The 17,965-nt window shown below is 41.5% G+C and overlaps 1 protein-coding gene across 2 annotated transcripts in view; it reads left to right on the forward strand.

The window, feature by feature from the left end:
- The first annotated feature begins 515 nt into the window (after positions 1–515).
- OTUD7B (OTU deubiquitinase 7B) overlaps positions 516–17,965 on the forward strand; it is a 55,318-nt gene continuing 37,868 nt past the window's right edge. Inside the window, exon 1 of one of the 2 annotated variants that reach the window (XM_040626811.1) lies at positions 516–888. The gene's annotated coding sequence lies outside the window, so the exon portion shown is untranslated. The remainder of the gene's footprint in view (positions 889–17,965) is intronic. The other variant, XM_040626809.1, reaches the window with a different exon arrangement.

Genomic DNA, 17,965 nt, shown 5'->3' on the forward strand with positions numbered 1-17,965 from the left:
AGCGAGACAACTTTTTTTGATTGGACTAAGGCAGACATGTCATCATTAGGCAAGTATTAAGTGTCGACAGAGAAGGGTATGTTCACTTCACGAGTGACGGAAGAAGACTGCAAAACTGGGTGGAGACTTGGTCTGGAAGAAGAATTGTTAATTTTCCTCTGGTCAGTCCAGAATGACCGCGAAGAGTAACTAGAATTTCAGTCTTCTCATTCGAAAGTATTTTCACCCCTCTCACCTTTCCAGAACCACCCGCCTCTTTCTGCTTCTTCCCAAAGAGCTGTAGCCAACTGACTCTACCTCAAAGTCTCAAGAGCCCACTCTGTACCCCTCCAGCTCCGGTTCAAGGACTCTGCAGATCACAGGGCTTAAGAACACTGGCCAGGAAAACACGGGGTCACGCGCGGGGCAGGCGCCAAACTGGCCGCAGCCAGAGGAGCGGCGCTGAAGGCGGGGCTGCTACGGGGCGGGGCTCCTACGGGGCGGGGCGGGGCGGGGTGGGGTGGGGCGGGGCCGGGCCTGGCCGGAGGAGGCCTGGGGGCGGCTTGGGTGTCACCACCAACCCGCTCCGGCCGGAAACTGGCGCTAGTTTCCGGCCGGACGGCCGAAAGCCACCGATCCCGAACCAGCCGCCGGAGTCGGAGTGGCTACGGGGTGTGGAGCAGGCAAAAAGCCACTGGGGGAGGCCAGTCCTGATCAGTGCCGTCTGGCTCCAGCTCCTGATCCCGTGCGGAGCAACAGCCGCGGTCGCAGACTCCGCCACCGCCTCCGCCTCCATCGTCGTCGGGGGAGGGGCCACCCGGACCCCGGGGTCACAGCCGAGGAATGAGGAGAGGCGGCCGGGCCCCGCGCTCCGCCCCGGCCTAGGGCCTTGCCCCGGGAGCCGCGAGGGTAACGGAGCCCCCTGCCCTGTCACCCTCCCCCCGTCTGCTCCCGCCCCTCCCGCCTGTTCAGACTCCCAAACTCTGACCCTCTGATCTCCACTGTCCCCCTTCTCCTTTCTGATTATATTTCACCCGGAGCCACCGCCTCCCGGCACCCCCTCCTCGCCCCGGCTGCGCCTTGCTTCGTCCCAACCTTTTCCCCGTTACTCCTCCCTTTCACCTGCGTCCCGCGTTCCTAGCCCCCACCCCCGTTCCCGTCCTCCCTTCCTAAGCTGTGCTGGGCAGTTTGGACGGTCCCCCCCCCCTCCCTTGTCAGCGAGACTTTCGGGGAGGGATGGTGGAGTTTTAAGGTGGTTAAGAGTGTAGGCTACCCCCTGTTCTACCGCCTTAGTAGGATGAAGTTCATTGTAAAGTCTCAGTATAAAAGTACAACGAAAAGAAAACAAGCTTGTAGGTAGCCAAACAGAGGTGCGTCCAGTAATGGAGGAAGGGAGCGAAAAAGAAGTGTGTGTGTGTGTGTGTGAGAGAGAGAGAGAGAGAGAGAGAGAGAGAGAGGTTGATTCTAGGGCAGGCTTATGAACTTTAGAAAAAAGAAAAGTTGCCATGAGCCGATGGAAACTTTAGAAGCTGATGATGAGTAAGCCGGGGGCTGCGTGATCTCACTCCTCTTCTCATAATTACTAGGTTAACGGTGTGGCTCCGGTCGGGATGGAATGGGATTTGTTTACTGGGCCGGCGTATTTTTAGCTTGTCGGCTCACAAGGACCAGAGCTCTGAGTCTGAGTCTCCCTGAGTCTTTCTGAGTCTTTCTCCGTCTCCCTCCGTCTCCCTCCCCCCTCCTCCCTCTCGTCTAGGTAGTCTAACCTAGGTGGTTCCTGTGGACACAATACAGAATAGAAATTAAGTTGAAAGAAGTGGACTGATGGAATTAGATGTAAGAGAGTTTCCCCCACACTCTTCAGGGGGTTTCCTTTTCATAAATGCAAAAGCAAGAATTAGGACTTTTTACTTTTATTTTCCTCGTATTTTTATAACTATGTAAAATGCTTTTTAGAACAACCAGAAGCTGGTAATTTTTCAGTCTTTGGCTTGTCATACTGTATATTTAGGAGGTCCTTGAGGAAGTTGGGTCCCTTTGTCTTTCAGAATCTATTTCTAAGGTGGAAAAGGACAAGAAGTAGTGGTAAGGCTAGTCCAAAAAGATAGCAAATCTTAAATTTTTAAAAAACGTCGAGAATTTCTTTCCTTGTGAACCAGACTGCATTCCTGGTGGGGTGGAGAGGACAGCAGGAACTTATGCTGGGTGACTAGGGAGAATCAGACTTATAATTAAACATTTGCTGTGCATAATTTACAAATGAATACATTATAGGCAAACAATTATACTCTTTGTCCTCATTGTTTTTCTAAACAGTTCTTTTAAAGTTTAGGAACCAACCTGCTGTGCTAGTCTATTGATATTTTGAAGGCTGAACAGAAGTGTAAAATAAATGAACTTGATGTTGCTCATCTGGAGTGTGAATACCAGTCTTGTTCTAATTTCCACTAGCTACCAGGCATGCCTCAGAGCACCGCCCTGAGTAAGTGGCCAGTTACTATGGACTTAGTGATCGCAAATGAATACAAATATTAGCTCATGCTAGGAATAATTGAGAAGGTAAATATGCTGAAAAGATCTTCCAAAACTGAGATAGATTATTTTTGGATTTTTTTTTTCCATTTTGGATTATCAGCACCTTTCTGCCGATAATTATCCATTAACATGAATAATTTAGAATTGAACAGATATCCACTTTGGGCATTAAGCATTCAAGCAGGAAGGAAAGATGGAAGGAAGATAATTTCCAAACTATTACTAATTTTTTGTTGTTGCCTGACTTAACTTATCCCTTTCATTTAATGCCAGAAATTCCCTTGTGGAAAAAAAAATGTAAACCTTTGCCAGAGAAAAGGCTGTCTGCTGACTTGTATAAGGCAGGCTGAACAGTAATGGATGGTAATTGTTAGTTGGACTTGGTGAAGTTAGGTCATCTACAACTTGGAAATATTCTTGAAGCTTTACTTCCTTAATCTCCTACTTCTGGGGACCCCTATTGAAAAAAGATTTAATTAGGAGGGTAAAATCAAATTTTTAAAAATCAGAAATACCCTCCCAGAATCTGTTACCTATTAATAATTGTTTTAATTTGTGAGTCGGTTGATGCCAGTATTAGTGATGTCTGGGAAATTCTCTTTATATCAATGAGATAAATTAGGGAAGATTTTGGAATCAAAATTTGAAATGAAATTGGAGGTGGTGGATTAGAGTCATAAAGAGAAATGACCTATGGAGTTAGATAGAACTTGGTCAAATCTTGGTTATGGCATTTACTTTGTGACCTTGGACAATTTACTTTTCCATCCTTATTTATAAAATATGTATGAGCATTCAAGCAAATGAAAAAGTTATTCTTCGTTAGGAGTATAAGAAAAGAAAAGAGCTTCCAGGCAGAAAGTATATCTATTTATATCAACTTCCCCTACATTTATTATTTGGTGGCTGGTGGAGTGGGGATTAAAGCAGTTGAATAAGTAGGAATAAGCCTAGGGCAGCCTACTAGTCTACCACTATTCCCATTTCTCAGAAGGCGTTGTTTGGGGTTTTGAGCTTCAGCATATGTAACCAAGTGAATTATGATGGAATAACAGTATCAAAATTTCAGATTGTTATGGGGGCACTAAGGGCCAGTTGTAAGTTTTCGAGCTTCTCAAGCATGCTTAAGCATACTAAGGATCCTGGCAGATACTTGGGAGGCTCCTTGTAAGGAGCACCTCCTCGTTTACCCCAGACATTCATTCCATCGAGGGAAAATCCTGAGACAGTGCTTTGAAGTGTGGCTTCAGCAATGTCCTCCCTGTGGAAACTTAGGAGCTGATGAAATCTTCTCCATAGCCCCTGATAAATTCAGATAATTAAAATCTGTGTAACTGGAATAGAGATGCAGGGCAGTTTTATGAATGTCTGAACTCAGTTGATTTTTTAATATGGTAGAAGAAAGGTTTTTTTGTGTGTGTTTTTTAAAGATTTATTTATTTGAGAGAGAGAGAGAGCATGAGCATGAGTGGGAGTGGGATGGGGAGAGGGAGAGAGAATCTCAAGCTGACTCCACGCCGAGTGCAGAGCCTGACACAGGGCTTGATCTCATGACCGAAACCAAGAGTCAGATGGTCAACCGACCGAGCTACCCAGGCGCCCCTGTATTTTCTTTTTTTAAGTAAGGAATCGTGGCTGAATAATGATTGAGCACTTTTGTGGATAATGCTGTCTCCAAGCTCCAGTGACAGGCTTTGGGAAGATAGAAAAGATGTAAAGGCAAGTGTCCTTGCCCTTGGGACAGGGGTGGGGTTGTGGAAGTTGGTGTGTATAAATGGGAAGGCACACTGTTATAAGCTTTAACATTTAGGACACAACATAAAACCAAGTTTAATGTGCTACAAATGGAGTATGTAAAGGCTAGAAAACTTGAAGTAACAGAGTCTGTGAAATTAATTAGGGAAGATTTCTGAATCAGCGAAATTTGAAATGGACCTGGAGGCTGTGGATTAGAGTCATAAAGAGGCATGGCCACTGGAGTTAGATAGAACTTGGTTCAAATCTTGACTATGTGATCTTGGACAATTTACTTGTCCATCCTTATCTATGAAATATATGTGAGCATTCAAGTAAATGAAATAGCTATTCTGTGTTAAGAGTAAAAGAAAAGAAAAGATCTTCCAGGCAGAAAGTAGAGAATGTACAGTGTGCAGTGACGGTATGAATGACTAAGTTGTGTTTGTTGGGGGAATAAACGAGAGGGACTGGAGAGAATGTGGGTGGTCAAGTCATGGGTAGAGCGGGCAAGAGGGTGGAGGGGACTCAGAGGCCAGACTCTGTTGGGTGTTGATGGAAGGGTCAATAGAGTCATTGTAGGTCCTTGAACAAAGGATGGATTTAATAAGTATTGAGCCTTCTGGTCCAGGAACTCATGGGCAAGGAGTCAGGCAGGCACCGGTACATTGTAACTCTTTGGTTTCTCTTCTGGACCATCTTGGCCTAAAGGGGATCATCCAGGAGACATCAGATTCCTTGTAGGAGTTTTTGTATTCACACACCTTACTCACTATGCTGAGCTCTGTTTGTGCCTATCTCACATTGTACTGTGGGCCTGTGGACTACTGCTGGATTATCCTCAAGAGCTTATGGTAAGGCCAGTATCGTGTTTTAAGTGCATTTAATTTTTAGTTATCTCTGCTATTGTAGGCTGCAGTAGTATAAGTAATTCAGAATTTAATGCGAAAATTTCTTGGTTTGAAAATGCATTATTTTTTAAGCCAGATTTATTTTAATGTTGTGATGATCATACTAATGTTGAAATGAATTTGCATTTTTAAGCCTATATTACCTGATGGTGAGGAGGGTATACTGATGGTGAGGAACAGTCAAACTTGGTTTAAAGATTACACCTCAGAAATCCTGTAAATTGGATAATCCATTTATGGATAATTAAGACTGGATTATAGGAGTATGTTAACGAAGACCAATTTCTTTTCAAAATCTGTGCAGGTCCAGTGTGGCCACTTAAGCTGTCTGCCTTATGCCTGAGCGATTTATAGATGATGCCTGGGTTGTAGTCAGAGTGAGTCTTTACTCACAGTATCTGGAGGAATCCTATTGTGTTATGTTGCATTGTTGAAGCTGAAGGTGGCTTTTTCAAAGGACCTGGGCTTTGTAGAAGCTCTTCCAGATAATAGCTCTGCTAAAAAACTGTCAGGTTTTTCCTCCTGAAGTACAGTTGTTCGAAAATATGGCCAATTAAAGGAAAAAAAAAAAGGAATGGGGTGCAGTGTTCACATGTCATAAACAAAGGATCCCACGCTTGTTCTTCCAGCCTTGTTCTTTCAGTTGACTTGCCTTCTTTCATCCCTGCCTAGCCCCCTACCTTCTCACAGTCATTACCAAACTATGTGCTTATGATGTCATGAGCACAGGATTATTATTTACCTCTTGAGTCAGGAGACTGTAGTATTTTTGAGTGGAAATTAGAGGTGGAAGTCAGGAATCTTGATTTATACAGTTTAGTTCAGGATTATTTTCAACTGTGTCTTTTAGGATTATGTGTCATCTTTTTATTTCTCTAAGAAATAGTTTTGGAAAGGAAAAATTACTGAACTATTATTTTTGGTAACCTGCTTTGAGTTCAGTTTTATGCTAGGTACTGTGGAGGATTAGGAAAAATGGCGATTTTGTGCCCTTGACGAGTTTACAGTCTAGTTGGGAGTAAGGAGTAGAGGAAGGAGTTAATACCTACTGAACCTCTATTATACCAGACAAATAAAACAAAGAAAATGAGAAATTGTATTATTGATTGCATAGTATAGACCTCATACCATATGTATTTGGGAAGAAGAGCACTCAGGTAGTTATGAATGCTCTCACAGAGGAATTGTAACTTATTCCAGATTTTAAAAAAACCCACAAAATTGTAGTAGGTACAAGGGGTGAAGATGAAGCAAATAACAACAACAACAAAATCATTTCATTTTGGAGCTGAGAGGGATCAAGCAAAAGCCTGGACCAGGTTTGGGTGTTCTTGGGCCAGCGATCAGACTGACCTGAGTAGCAGTGAATAGTAGTGAAACTGATGGTTAGGTTGGTTTGGAGCTGTGTTTTCGAGGGGTCTTCAAAGTAGGCTCATACGTTGAGATTTTAAATGATAGTGAACCACTGTGGATTTTTGAGGAGGATAGTAATTTGATGAAAGTAGGAAACGGGTGGGCCAGAAGGGAAGGGGGATTGGCTCCCAGGGTGTATGAGGTGATGAGACCTGAACTAGAGTTGTAGGGGGGTGGGATAAGGAGAGAAGGAGGGAAAAGGAGATTGTGAAGGAAAAATTCAAGTCAGTGAGGACTGGATGCAGCAGATGAAGGAGAGTGATCCATCAAGTATGACTATGACGTTTTAAGCTTGGGTTTCTGAGACGCAGAGATAAGGAAGTTAGGAAGGTTTCCTCATTTTTTAGGGGAATTTGATGAGTTCAGTTTGGGAGGTATTGAATAGATGAAGTGGGATTGAAACACCCAAGAGAAAACGGATGCATTTGTTAGAGATGAACCAGAAGCTGGTGGAGAGTAGAGGCGGAGGTTCATAACCTTTGGAAGTGTGGGTTTGCAGTTCGTCGGCATGGACGTGGTAGCTGGAGCCAAGAGAATGAATACGCTCTCTGAAGACTAGAGTTCAGGGAAAGAGCAGAAGGCCAGGGATAGTGGTAGTGATAAACACTATTCTGCACTCTTCGGGCCATCTGAATTGACTTCTTCCTTGTCCTTTCATGTTTTCTGTTCCTTTCCTTCTAATGCCAGCAAACCTCCCTTGAATGTCTCTTACCTTGTAAGCACCGTCTTAGGCACCGAGGAAACAGATGAGTCAGACAAGGTCTCTGCCTACAAGGAGTTATGGGTCCAGAGGGAGGAGACAGACGCATTAATGTATAGATGTCATGAAGCATGGTACTGTTGCGATAGAAGTATGTAGGGGGGATAGTGGGGGCCTGAAGGTCAGTCTGCCTTGGGCACGCAGAGGTTGGAAAGTGCCTCCCAGAGGAGGTGACATTTGAGATGAGTCTTGAAAGATGAGTTAAGGGTGTGCCCTACAGAAGACAGGGAGAAGTACACTCCAGGCTGAGAAAACAACATGAACAGAAACTTAAAGGAGTGAAACAGCCAGACTTCTTCAGGTAATTTTTTTTTTTTTTTTTAAGATTTTATTTATTTATTTGACACAGAGAGAGACAGCCAGCGAGAGAGGGAACACAGGCAGGGGGAGTGGGAGAGGAAGAAGCAGGCTCCCAGCGGAGGAGCCTGATGTGGGGCTCGATCCCAGGACTCTGGGATCACGCCCTGAGCCGAAGGCAGACGCTTAACGACTGAGCCACCCAGGCGCCCCCTTCAGGTAATTTTTAAGTAATGATTGTGCTGGAGTACAGGGTTGGGGGGCAGGGGTGAGGCTGGAGACGTAGGCAAGGCTGATCAGGGACAGCTTTAGCTTGTGGTGCGGTGTGATGAGCATTTCAGTTTTTTGTTTTTTTTTTTTAATTTTTTTTAATTTTTTATTTTTTATTTTTTTTTAATAATGATTTTTTATTATATTATGTTAGTCACCATACAGTACATCCCCGGTTTTCGATGTAAGGCTCGATGATTCATTAGTTGTGTATAACACCCAGTGCACCATGCAGCATTTCAGTTTTTAAGCATCGGGTGGAAAAGTAAGTTTCATGTTGTAGAAAGATTATTTCGGCAGTGGTGTAGGGGTACACTGGAGAGGAACAGAGCAAAGGGCTTTTTAAATACGTTTATTATGCGTAACAGTAACGCATTTCTTGTTGAGTGATTGTGTTGGTAGACTCATGGAATCAGAGAACTACAGGGACTGTTTCTTCGTCTCCCATTCATTTTCAAAGGGCATAGCTGAGATTTACTCAGGATCACAGAAGTAGTTTTGTGATAACTTGGTCTGGAATTCAGTCTCCAATGGCTATAATGTGGTTGGAGATTAATAAATGTCATTTCACCTCTTGATCCTCTCATGTCCCATCCCGGTGTGTGTTCGTTACATCCTGCCACCCTTCATTGTGCTAGGAGACATTCCATCTCCTTGTCATTTTTACCAGTCTGAAGTGAACAGCAGCATTTTCCCGGGTCTGACTGAGGAAGATCTGCCCCGAGAGTACCTCGGGGAGTAGGGACTTGGGACCTGAGGTAGTTGGGTGCTCTGGAGTGGAATGAATAGGATGTTAGTATTATTCATCTGTAATGATGCGGATGTAGAAAAATGCCAAGGTATTTGTTTTATTGAGTGTGCAGATGTAATTATCTCTTTTGATAAGTTCTGTTCAAGTTCTTTTCTTTTAAACTTAATTTTAAATTGTGCCAATGAAACTTCAGTAGAAGAAATAGGCTTGGATAAATTGGTTACCCACAAAAAGGATATTTATCTAAAGAGACAAGATTTGTCATTACACTTGTATTCTAAATCTTCCTTTCCTGTGTTTTTAATTTTATTGGGTTTTTATTATTTTTTTTTTTTAAGCAAGCTCTGGGTGCAACGTGGGGCCTCAACTCGTGACGGCCAGATCAAGAGTTGCTTGCTCTACCGATGAGCCAGCCAGGGGCCCCTTCATTGGGTTTTTGTGAAGGGAAATTGTTTGGGTTTAAAGTGCTAACTTAGAGTTGGGGTTTTGTATTTTAGTCATTTTGCTGGAGAAGAACAGGATAGAAGCATATCTTAGAGGTCCTTAGACTCCCCTGGGGAAAGTTGGGATGCAAGGGGATGTGGAAGGATGGCTACCTTCCATTGATAAGTCTTCCTCAAAACTTAACTGAGTTGTGATTTCTTTATTCTTTTCTCTGGGCTTTGTCCACATCTTCTCCAGAGACAGGCCTTGGTTTGGAAACTGTCCACTTTAGCAGAATTGCCAATTCTTAATTCTTTCTCAAGTGGGCAAGGGTACATTTTGTTTTTGTTTGTGAGTGTTTGGGGGAGAGGAGGGGAGAGAGGAGGCACAGAATAACTACTCACAGTGAGTCTTTATCTGAATTCCTATGTAACTGGAAGTTTCCTTGGTTTTTTTTGAGGGGGAGATGACTTGGTTACACTGGCATTTATGTTGTGTGGGATCATGGTCGTCGTTCCCCTCAGATATCTGATTTTGGATGGCAGTAAAAACATCCTTCTTGTCCATATCTGTCAGCCTTCACCTCACCGTGTTCTGAGTGCCTTCTGTGCACGCTCTGAGGAATATGAAGCACGCTGTTCAGTTGAGAGCCGAACTAATCAAGTGTTCTCTGAAAGTTTAGGGAAACCATCTTACCCCTATGTATTATTTTTGGGTTAATGATTCCACTGTTTTTCCAGTCACCTGGCCCTTTCTTAATTGTAAAATTTTGAATAATGAGATATTTTGAATATTTAGAAAACTTCAGGGGAAAAAAATCCAAGACATTTTTGAGCCCATAACTGAAATTTAATGGATATTAACATTTTGTCATATTTGTCTTAGATCTCTTACTCTAAGATATAATGTTAGATATAGCTAAGTCCTACTCTGGATCCTTTCCCCTTTCCTCTTTCTTGGGAAAAGACTACTGGGCTGATTTGCTATCTTTCATTCAATTTCATGTTTAATACTTTTTTTTTTTACGTATTACATATACACAAACAACATATAGTTTTGAAATCTTAACATAAATAGAATTGTACTGTGTGTATCCTATTGCAGTTTTTTCCTCAGTATTGTTTTTCAGATGTGTCTGCATGTAGATCTAATTCACTTAATCATCTAATCTTTAAGCCTCTTACCTCCATTGCCCTTTTCACTTGTCCTGGTAGAAAATATCCTACCTATCAAAGTCCCAGTTTAAACCAAATATTCCACAAAAACTTTCCTAATTTTTTTTTCCCTCCAACACAGTATGGTCTTTCCCACTTCTGAATTCTCCTGTCATTTTATTCATACTTGTCATAGTTGTATATTTTGGTATTTTCGTTTATTTGTGCCCTTGGCATGCCATTTCTACTACACTATGAGCTCCTTGACAGCAGAGAAGTTTCTTTTATCTTCGTGTCTCTCCTGGGGCTTGCCACAGTAACTTATACATGGTAGGGATTAGTGACTAAATGGTTAATTAATGAATGATTTAAAAAATAAAGACAGTCCTTTGTGTTGATGAATTGTTAGTTTAATTATGAGCATGATACTAGCCCCATGAAAATAGAGCTTATAAAGAAACACTCAACAATGAAAATTAAATAAAATGCACGTAATTGGCAAGAACAGTCAAGACTAACTTCCTGCAGGAGATGAGCAAACATTCCCCGAGAAATGAAATGGGAATTGATTGGTGATATCATCCAATGAGGAAACTCCTGGGGATTGATCCTGATGGCATTTGTGAGGCAGTGTGCTCCTGTGGCCAGACTCATTTCACTGGCTATCATATTCTGCTGTTGTCATCAAGGTCTTGACACCCTCCCTGGAGATGGGATACTGGCGTTGAGAAAAAACAGCCTCTCTGTTCACTTCATAAACACTGCTGAGAACTAGGAATTCTTTGGCCCCTAAAGAAGAAAGCCTAATATACACATTTGTACATACGTATATATGTATGTACGTATACTTTTAACACTTGTGTTTTTTACTGAAACCAGATTGTATCTCATTAGAATATTTTGAAGCGTTTAATTCTAGATGGTATAGTCCCAATATAACATCATTTCGGTCTCACAGAAGCTCTTCCCTGACAAGTAGAAATTAAATATTAAGTGAAACTATATGAAATTGCAATTTTGTAGGTAAAAGCAGTCAAATATTGGCAGTTTTGTATGGTTAAACTTTATACAAACCTTATACATCCAGTTTTGATTTTCTCTTGGTATTCTGCAGAACATTATCATGGACCTTTTTGAAGTGGCTAATCCCAAATCCATTTATAGTTCTAAAATGCATTTCTGAACTTTAATTTGCAACCAGTTTTTTTTTTTTTTGTAGTTATCTTAAGCTCAAGTTTTTTATAAAATGTTTATTTCTCAGCACATATTTAGTATATATTGAGAAAGGTTGTTGGGGAGTGTGTAAAGATTGTAGGCCAAAGTGCACTGTGGGAAATAAGCCTGTGATGAAAACTTTTGCTGTCAATAGCTACATACAATTGATTGAGTTGGCTTTAAGGAGCATACAGTTTCTTTGAATAAATGACCCCCTACCCCACACTTCCTGCCATCCCCTTATGTCCTCTCTAAGTCTTGATAAGGGAGATCTGGTGGTGGGGAAAAACCATGGAAGAGAAAATTACCTGGGGTCCTTGATTTTATTTGGAGACTTAACAGGAAAGAGGGTATGAGCCCTAGCTCCTGGAACCAGACTCTTTAACTTCATGGTTCTCCAAACAGTTCTTAGGTTAAGGGAGCCCTGGGGAGGTGGGGAGGGTGGAGAGCAAAAAAACAAAGAGATAGTGGGAGTTAGCAGATACTGTGGAATAGGATTGGGGAACAGGAATGGAAAAACGGGGGTAGGTAGAAACATTTAAAGAGGCTCTGTTTCCTGTCATCCTTCAAAACCTGGCTTAGAAGTCTTTATGACCCTTGTACCTTAACTATATCAAACTTGTATCCAGGCCACATACCTGCTTGGAAAATATCATATATAGAATTCAGCCTTAAAAATACCAGTTTTGTGTTCTAAAATAGTTCTTTGAAAAGTCAGGGTTATTTTAAATGAGTTGGTCTGTTGTCTTTTGAATCGTTGTTAACTCTAAGCCTTTAATATGAGTAAGTCTTGGTCTTTACATGAAGATATTCTCATGTGAAGAACTGAGAAAGACAATGGGAAAATATGCTGCTAACAAAAATATTTTAGACAGCAAGTTTTTATCTATTTTAAAAACTTACCTGCTTTTATGAATTCCTTTGTATTTGCTTTCGTTGTCTTTGAACTAAGAGCTTACCCGGCCGTGTGTTAGACTATTCATTTTCTGAAATTTTCCATCAGTATTAAGGACAAAATTACCTGACATGAAGAATACTCGGTCCGTGTTTGATGACTAGGGATAGAGACTTCCCATAGTCCTCAGAATCCTGAAAATAGAATTCGACTGTTAGACTTAATTTTTGCTGCATCCTGGTTTCTTTGGTTGCCTAAAATAAATTCCTAGCTATTTGGCACAAGGTGACCTCTCATTTTAACAACATTAAATTCCTTCTGTCTCTCATCATTTTTGAAGTTTTTGGTAATATGCTAGTTCATTGTGGAAATTAAGATAAAAAATCATCTACGCAAATTTCTCTTGATGTTTGCTGCCAGCTTGAGACTATAAATTCCTTTCTACTGAATTCCTGCTGTGTACCAGAATTTGAACAACTTGCTCTAAGGAGATGCTAAGTGTTACCCAGCAAATAAACTAAAAAAGTAGTGGGAGAACTGGCCCCTTGGGAATTTACATTCTGTGTTAAATGGGAAATAGTTACATATACATAAATACATATGCAGAAAAAAAGAAATGTGAGAAACAAATACAACTACAGAGTAGTTGTATTACCTTCATAAAGGTTTCAGAACTGAAAGGAAATTTACATATTGTCATCATTTTCTAGGTAAGGAAAATGAGGCACAGAAAATTTGACTTGTCCAAGGTAGTAGTTACTCTCAACAGCAAACGTTTTGTAGAATATTTGCTCTCTGAAAAGTTAGGCTTCAGTAAACAAAGAGTTAAAGTCATGAAGAACTTAATAATTAGTTGTGAAGACTGAATTCTTTGCATAAAAAGATAAGAAATGATACGAAGTCATGGGTACTAAGTGTCAAGTGAGGACTACAGTTGTACAGAATAACGTAGATTTTTTTTTTTTTTAAGTAAGCTCTAGTGCCTATGTGGGACTTGAACTCACGACCCTGAGATCAAGAGTTGCATGGTCTACCAACTGAGCCTGCCAGGTGCTCCTAGGAATTATATAGGAGTTTAGAGGGAGTGGGTGGGGGAAATTTTATACTTCGGCTAATCTAGACCTTAGAGAAGAGAGAAGACTGGGTAAGTTTAGAGGGCAAGGCCTGAGAACGGTGAGCACTCAGAAGGCCTTTAAGGCCTGAGAACAGTGAAGTAAGCCTGCTTGTTTTGAGGGCAGAGCAAGTAGACAAGCAACAAGATCAACGAAGTTGGAGAGTTAGGTAAATTGGAGAGGGCCTTAAATCTCAGGCAGAGGAATTTGGTTTATACTTGCAGTGAAAAATCCCCGGGCACAGAATTTTATGTGTAAATGAGTATTTTAGGAAAGTGGATTTCACCTACGCAGTGTAAAGTGGAAGAGGAGAGACCAGGTAGAGCTGTTCTAATAGTCCCGGGGAAAGGAGTCTCTACGGGGGTGATGGTAATGGAGAGAGAAAAAGATTCCAGTGATTTGAGGAAAAGTAAGTCGAATTTGGTAACTGCTTTTAGGAAGGGTGGATAATAACAGGGCACGTGTTCTCTATCTGGGTTGTAGCAGTGAAAGAGCTGGGTTTGGCTGGTTTCTAATGCATCTGCTCTCCAAAGGGATACCTTGGTAGAAGCCTTTGCAGGGCACTGAGTCTAGCCCAACATTCGCAGTTAATACTGGATACATGGTTTAAGTGACCGGTTTAAGTCTGCACACTACCTAAGTTAGTAGAACTTGGTGTAGAGCCCATTCTTTTGACTGTTGGCCAGTGCTCTTTTATATCCTGTTGCTTAAGAGGACGTGGGTCAAGTGGTTAAAAACACAGAGGAGATGCCTGGGAAGGGAAATGGGAAGTTGAAGACCACATTATGATGAGGTTTACCCACAAGCTGTTTCAGTTCTCATAGGTTTTCCTTATCTTCAGACACTGAATGTGTATACTGTCGGGCTCATAATGCAACAGTGAGCTGCGTTCCTTAGCGCTACCTTCTGACGTTCAGTTCCTCATAGGCAAGGAAAAAGCTCCTTCAGATTTGGGATTTAATTGCATATGCTCTCTGACTCCCAGTTTTGAAAATGAAATATCTTTTCCTCTGCATGTAGATAGGTTGATGTGGTTATAGGCTGTTATAGGCTGATGTGGTTGAGTCTGAGGTAGCCTCAAAGGCCCCATCAGTCTTTTTGGAGTAAAGGGAGGAGGAGAGTTTTGGACCCAAATCTTTCAAGCTTATTTACCCTGTCAGCAGTTAAGAACAATTTACTTACACAGATCTTATTACCAAAAAAGGTCAGTAAATATTGTGAATCAATAGAGTGTTTTTGCTAATGGGAAGTTTTTAGAGAATTAAATAGCCTTCTAAAAATCCTTTATATTTGGTTTTTAAATATATAGTCTGTTATATTTAAGATGTGACTCGGTCTCACTTCTTTTCCCTTCTGTTTTCCTTTCCTTTCTTTTTCTTTCACTTTTCCTATTCTGCCAGGCTTTTATCTGGTAATAACAGATACCTGAACACTCACAGTAGCGTTATCTGGATCAAGTAACATTTATTATGTACCTACTACAAGAGTCTGTTATTTAATTTCATCTGCCAAGGTGAAATATTCCTAGATTTTATGACTAGGGCCTTAGTAGTAAACATTTTCCAATGCTTGGCTTCTGTAATTCTTAGCCCATTTTTTAAATTTTACTTATTTATTTTTTTAAAGATTTTATTTATTTATTTGACAGAGAGAGGGGCAGCGAGAGAGGGAATACAAGCAGGGGGAGTGGGAGAGGGAGAAGCAGGCTTCCCACTGATCAGGGAGCCCGATGCAGGGCTCGATCCCAGAACGCTGGGATCATGACCTGAGCCAAAGGCAGATGCTTAACGACTGAGCCACCAGGCATCCCTCTTAGCCCATTTTAATCTTTGCCATGACTCTTCTGTTATAACTTCTGACCTGGCTGGGAAGGGAAGAAAACTTTACTGTTTAATAGTGAGACCCTACCACGAGTTATACTAAGTACTTTATATATCACCTCACTTAATACTCATAACTGTTCAGTAAGATAGGTAGATATTCTTATACCTATTTCTAGATTAATTCATCTGAAATATTTATTCCTGTGTTAATAAAAATATTTATCAATTCAGCCAAGATATTTAGGTACTGTTGAAGTTGCTGAGGATACCACAGTGACTATCAGATGAAGTCCCTGCTAAGGCACAGAGAAGTTAAATAACTTGCCCAAAGTCACACAGCAAGAAAGTGACAGAACTAGGATTTACATATAGATCTGGTGGATTTCAGAGGAAATGTATGCAACCACTATAACATGCTGCCATTTATATATATTGCATGTTCTCTGTGATTACCTAAGTAAATCAATTTATAAAGGTAGGTGCTCCTCACAGTATTTCTTTGTTTAAAGGGGTTCTCCATGGGGTGCCTGGGTGGCTTAGTTGCTTAAGCATCAGCGTCTGTATCTGCCTTCAGCTCTGGTCATGATCTCAGGGTCCTGGAATAGAGCCCCTTGTTGGGCTCCCTGCTCAGCAGGGAGTTTGGAGTCTGCTTCTCCCTCTGCCCCTCCTCATCTCTCATGTGTGAGCGCTTGTGCTTTCTCTCTGTAACAAATAAAATCTTTAAAAAAAAAAAAAAATCAAGGGATCTTTACATAAAAAAAAAAAAAAAGGTTCTCCATGAATCCAAGAAAGAAATACGTTGGTGCTGACAAGCACACCTGCCCAATAATGCTTTTCCTCTCTTCCCCTCCCCTCTCCCCACTCCCTTTCCACTCACTCATACTGGGTATAAACTGGACAGTGTGACCTGCTTTGGCATGTGGATATGTTTGTGTTTTGAGGACTGGGAGAGTTTTGTTTGTTTCCTTGGCTTCCTGAACATTCCTTGCCCACTTGCAAGTGCTTTCTTGTAGCATGATGGTGAGTAATGTGAGGTTAACGTTGTAATGTGGTCATACCAGTTGGAATTTTTTTTTTTTCTTTTTCCCCCGGTTCTCTTTGATGAGTATGTGAGTGGGGACTCTTGGGTCAAACTTGCCTTCTGCAGTTCATTCAAATAGAGAAGGCTTTCTGTATTCAGAAGACTAGAAAATAGTCTTGAGGTTGGGAAGACTTAAAATCCAATGTCTGGGGTGCCTAGGTGGCTCAGTTGGTTAAGCGTTTGCCTTTGGCTCAGGTCAGGATCCTGGAGTCGTAGGATCAAGCCCTGTGTCGGGCTCCCTGCTCAGCGGGAGTCTGCTTCTACCTCTCCCTCTGCTTCTCCTCCTCATGTTCTCTCTCTCACTCACTCTCTCAAATAAATAAAATTTTAAGAGGATAAAATAAAATCCAGTGTCTTCTGCCCAGCTGAAATTTAGTTTTGTGGGGTGCCTGGGGAGCTCAGTTGGTAAGCGTCTGCCTTTGGCTCAGGTCGTGATCTCAGGGTTCTGGGATCCAGGCTCATGCAGGGCTCTCCGCTCGGCAGCGAATCTGCTTCTCCCTCTCCAGAGCTCTGTGATCTCTCTCGCTTTCGCTCTCTCTCAAATAAGTAAAATCTTTTTTAAAAATTCAGTTTTGTTAGTATTCTAGGTTTATTCTTTAGCTAGTGTGAAGCAAGAGAGTTACTTGTTTTCGATTATGTCTGTTATCACCATGTGCCACATTTCGGATGTACGGTGTTTGTTCTGGAGTTAGGAGCTTAAAAATAGGCACACAGGTTTTGTGCTAAGCATTACCTTGTAGGAAGCACAAAAAAATGCTTAGGTCTGTGAGACTGAGAAGCTGAGTTCCATTTGAGTTTTAGGGATTAATTAGGTAGGATCAAGGTAGTTAGTATTAGAACTAGTTGGTTTTAGGGGCGCCTGGGTGGCACAGCGGTTAAGCGTCTGCCTTCGGCTCAGGGCGTGATCCCGGAGTCCTGGGATTGAGCCCCACATCAGGCTCCTCCGCTGGGACCTGCTTCTTCCTCTCCCACTCCCCCTGCTTGTGTTCCCTCTCTCGCTGGCTGTCTCTATCTCTGTCGAATAAATAAATAAAAAATCTTAAAAAAAAAAAAAAAAGAACTAGTTGGTTTTAGGAACCCAGGTCAGTTAAGGATTGGGATTTAGTCATATCTGTGCATGACACATAAGATTAATGAGATGATTTATATGGATGTGTCTAACCTAGTGCTTGGTACTTGATTGGTACACAGTAAATACTAGTTAAATCTTTAAAGGTGCTTGAATGGTAAATGTTGTCCGTTTGTCTTTCTAGGGCAGCTTTCTCATTAACTGTGCCTTCTTTAGAAGAGTAGTTATTGATCATTTAACTCTGGGTAAGGCATTTGGAAAAGGGATTGGGCTATCGAAGATTTATATCAGATTCTTGCTGAAATTGTGGTCTTAACATGTACAAATTGAATCAGGCCTAACTTAAAGGGAAATGTGTGATTTTGCTTTGTTAGGGTTAATCCTGTGCTTTTTTGATAGAACTAGCTTCTTGACCCTGTGGTAGAGTTGAAAATGCTTGCTTTTCAATTCCAGTTAAACTCGGTTTGATTTTTGATATTTGAGATAGTTGCCTATGATTTTTCCTTTTATCCCCTGCATTTTTTTCAGTGAATGAGGTAGTAT

This window comes from Ursus maritimus, unplaced genomic scaffold, assembly GCF_017311325.1.
Source record: "Ursus maritimus isolate PB19 unplaced genomic scaffold, ASM1731132v1 scaffold_12, whole genome shotgun sequence".
Classification (NCBI taxonomy): domain Eukaryota; kingdom Metazoa; phylum Chordata; class Mammalia; order Carnivora; family Ursidae; genus Ursus; species Ursus maritimus.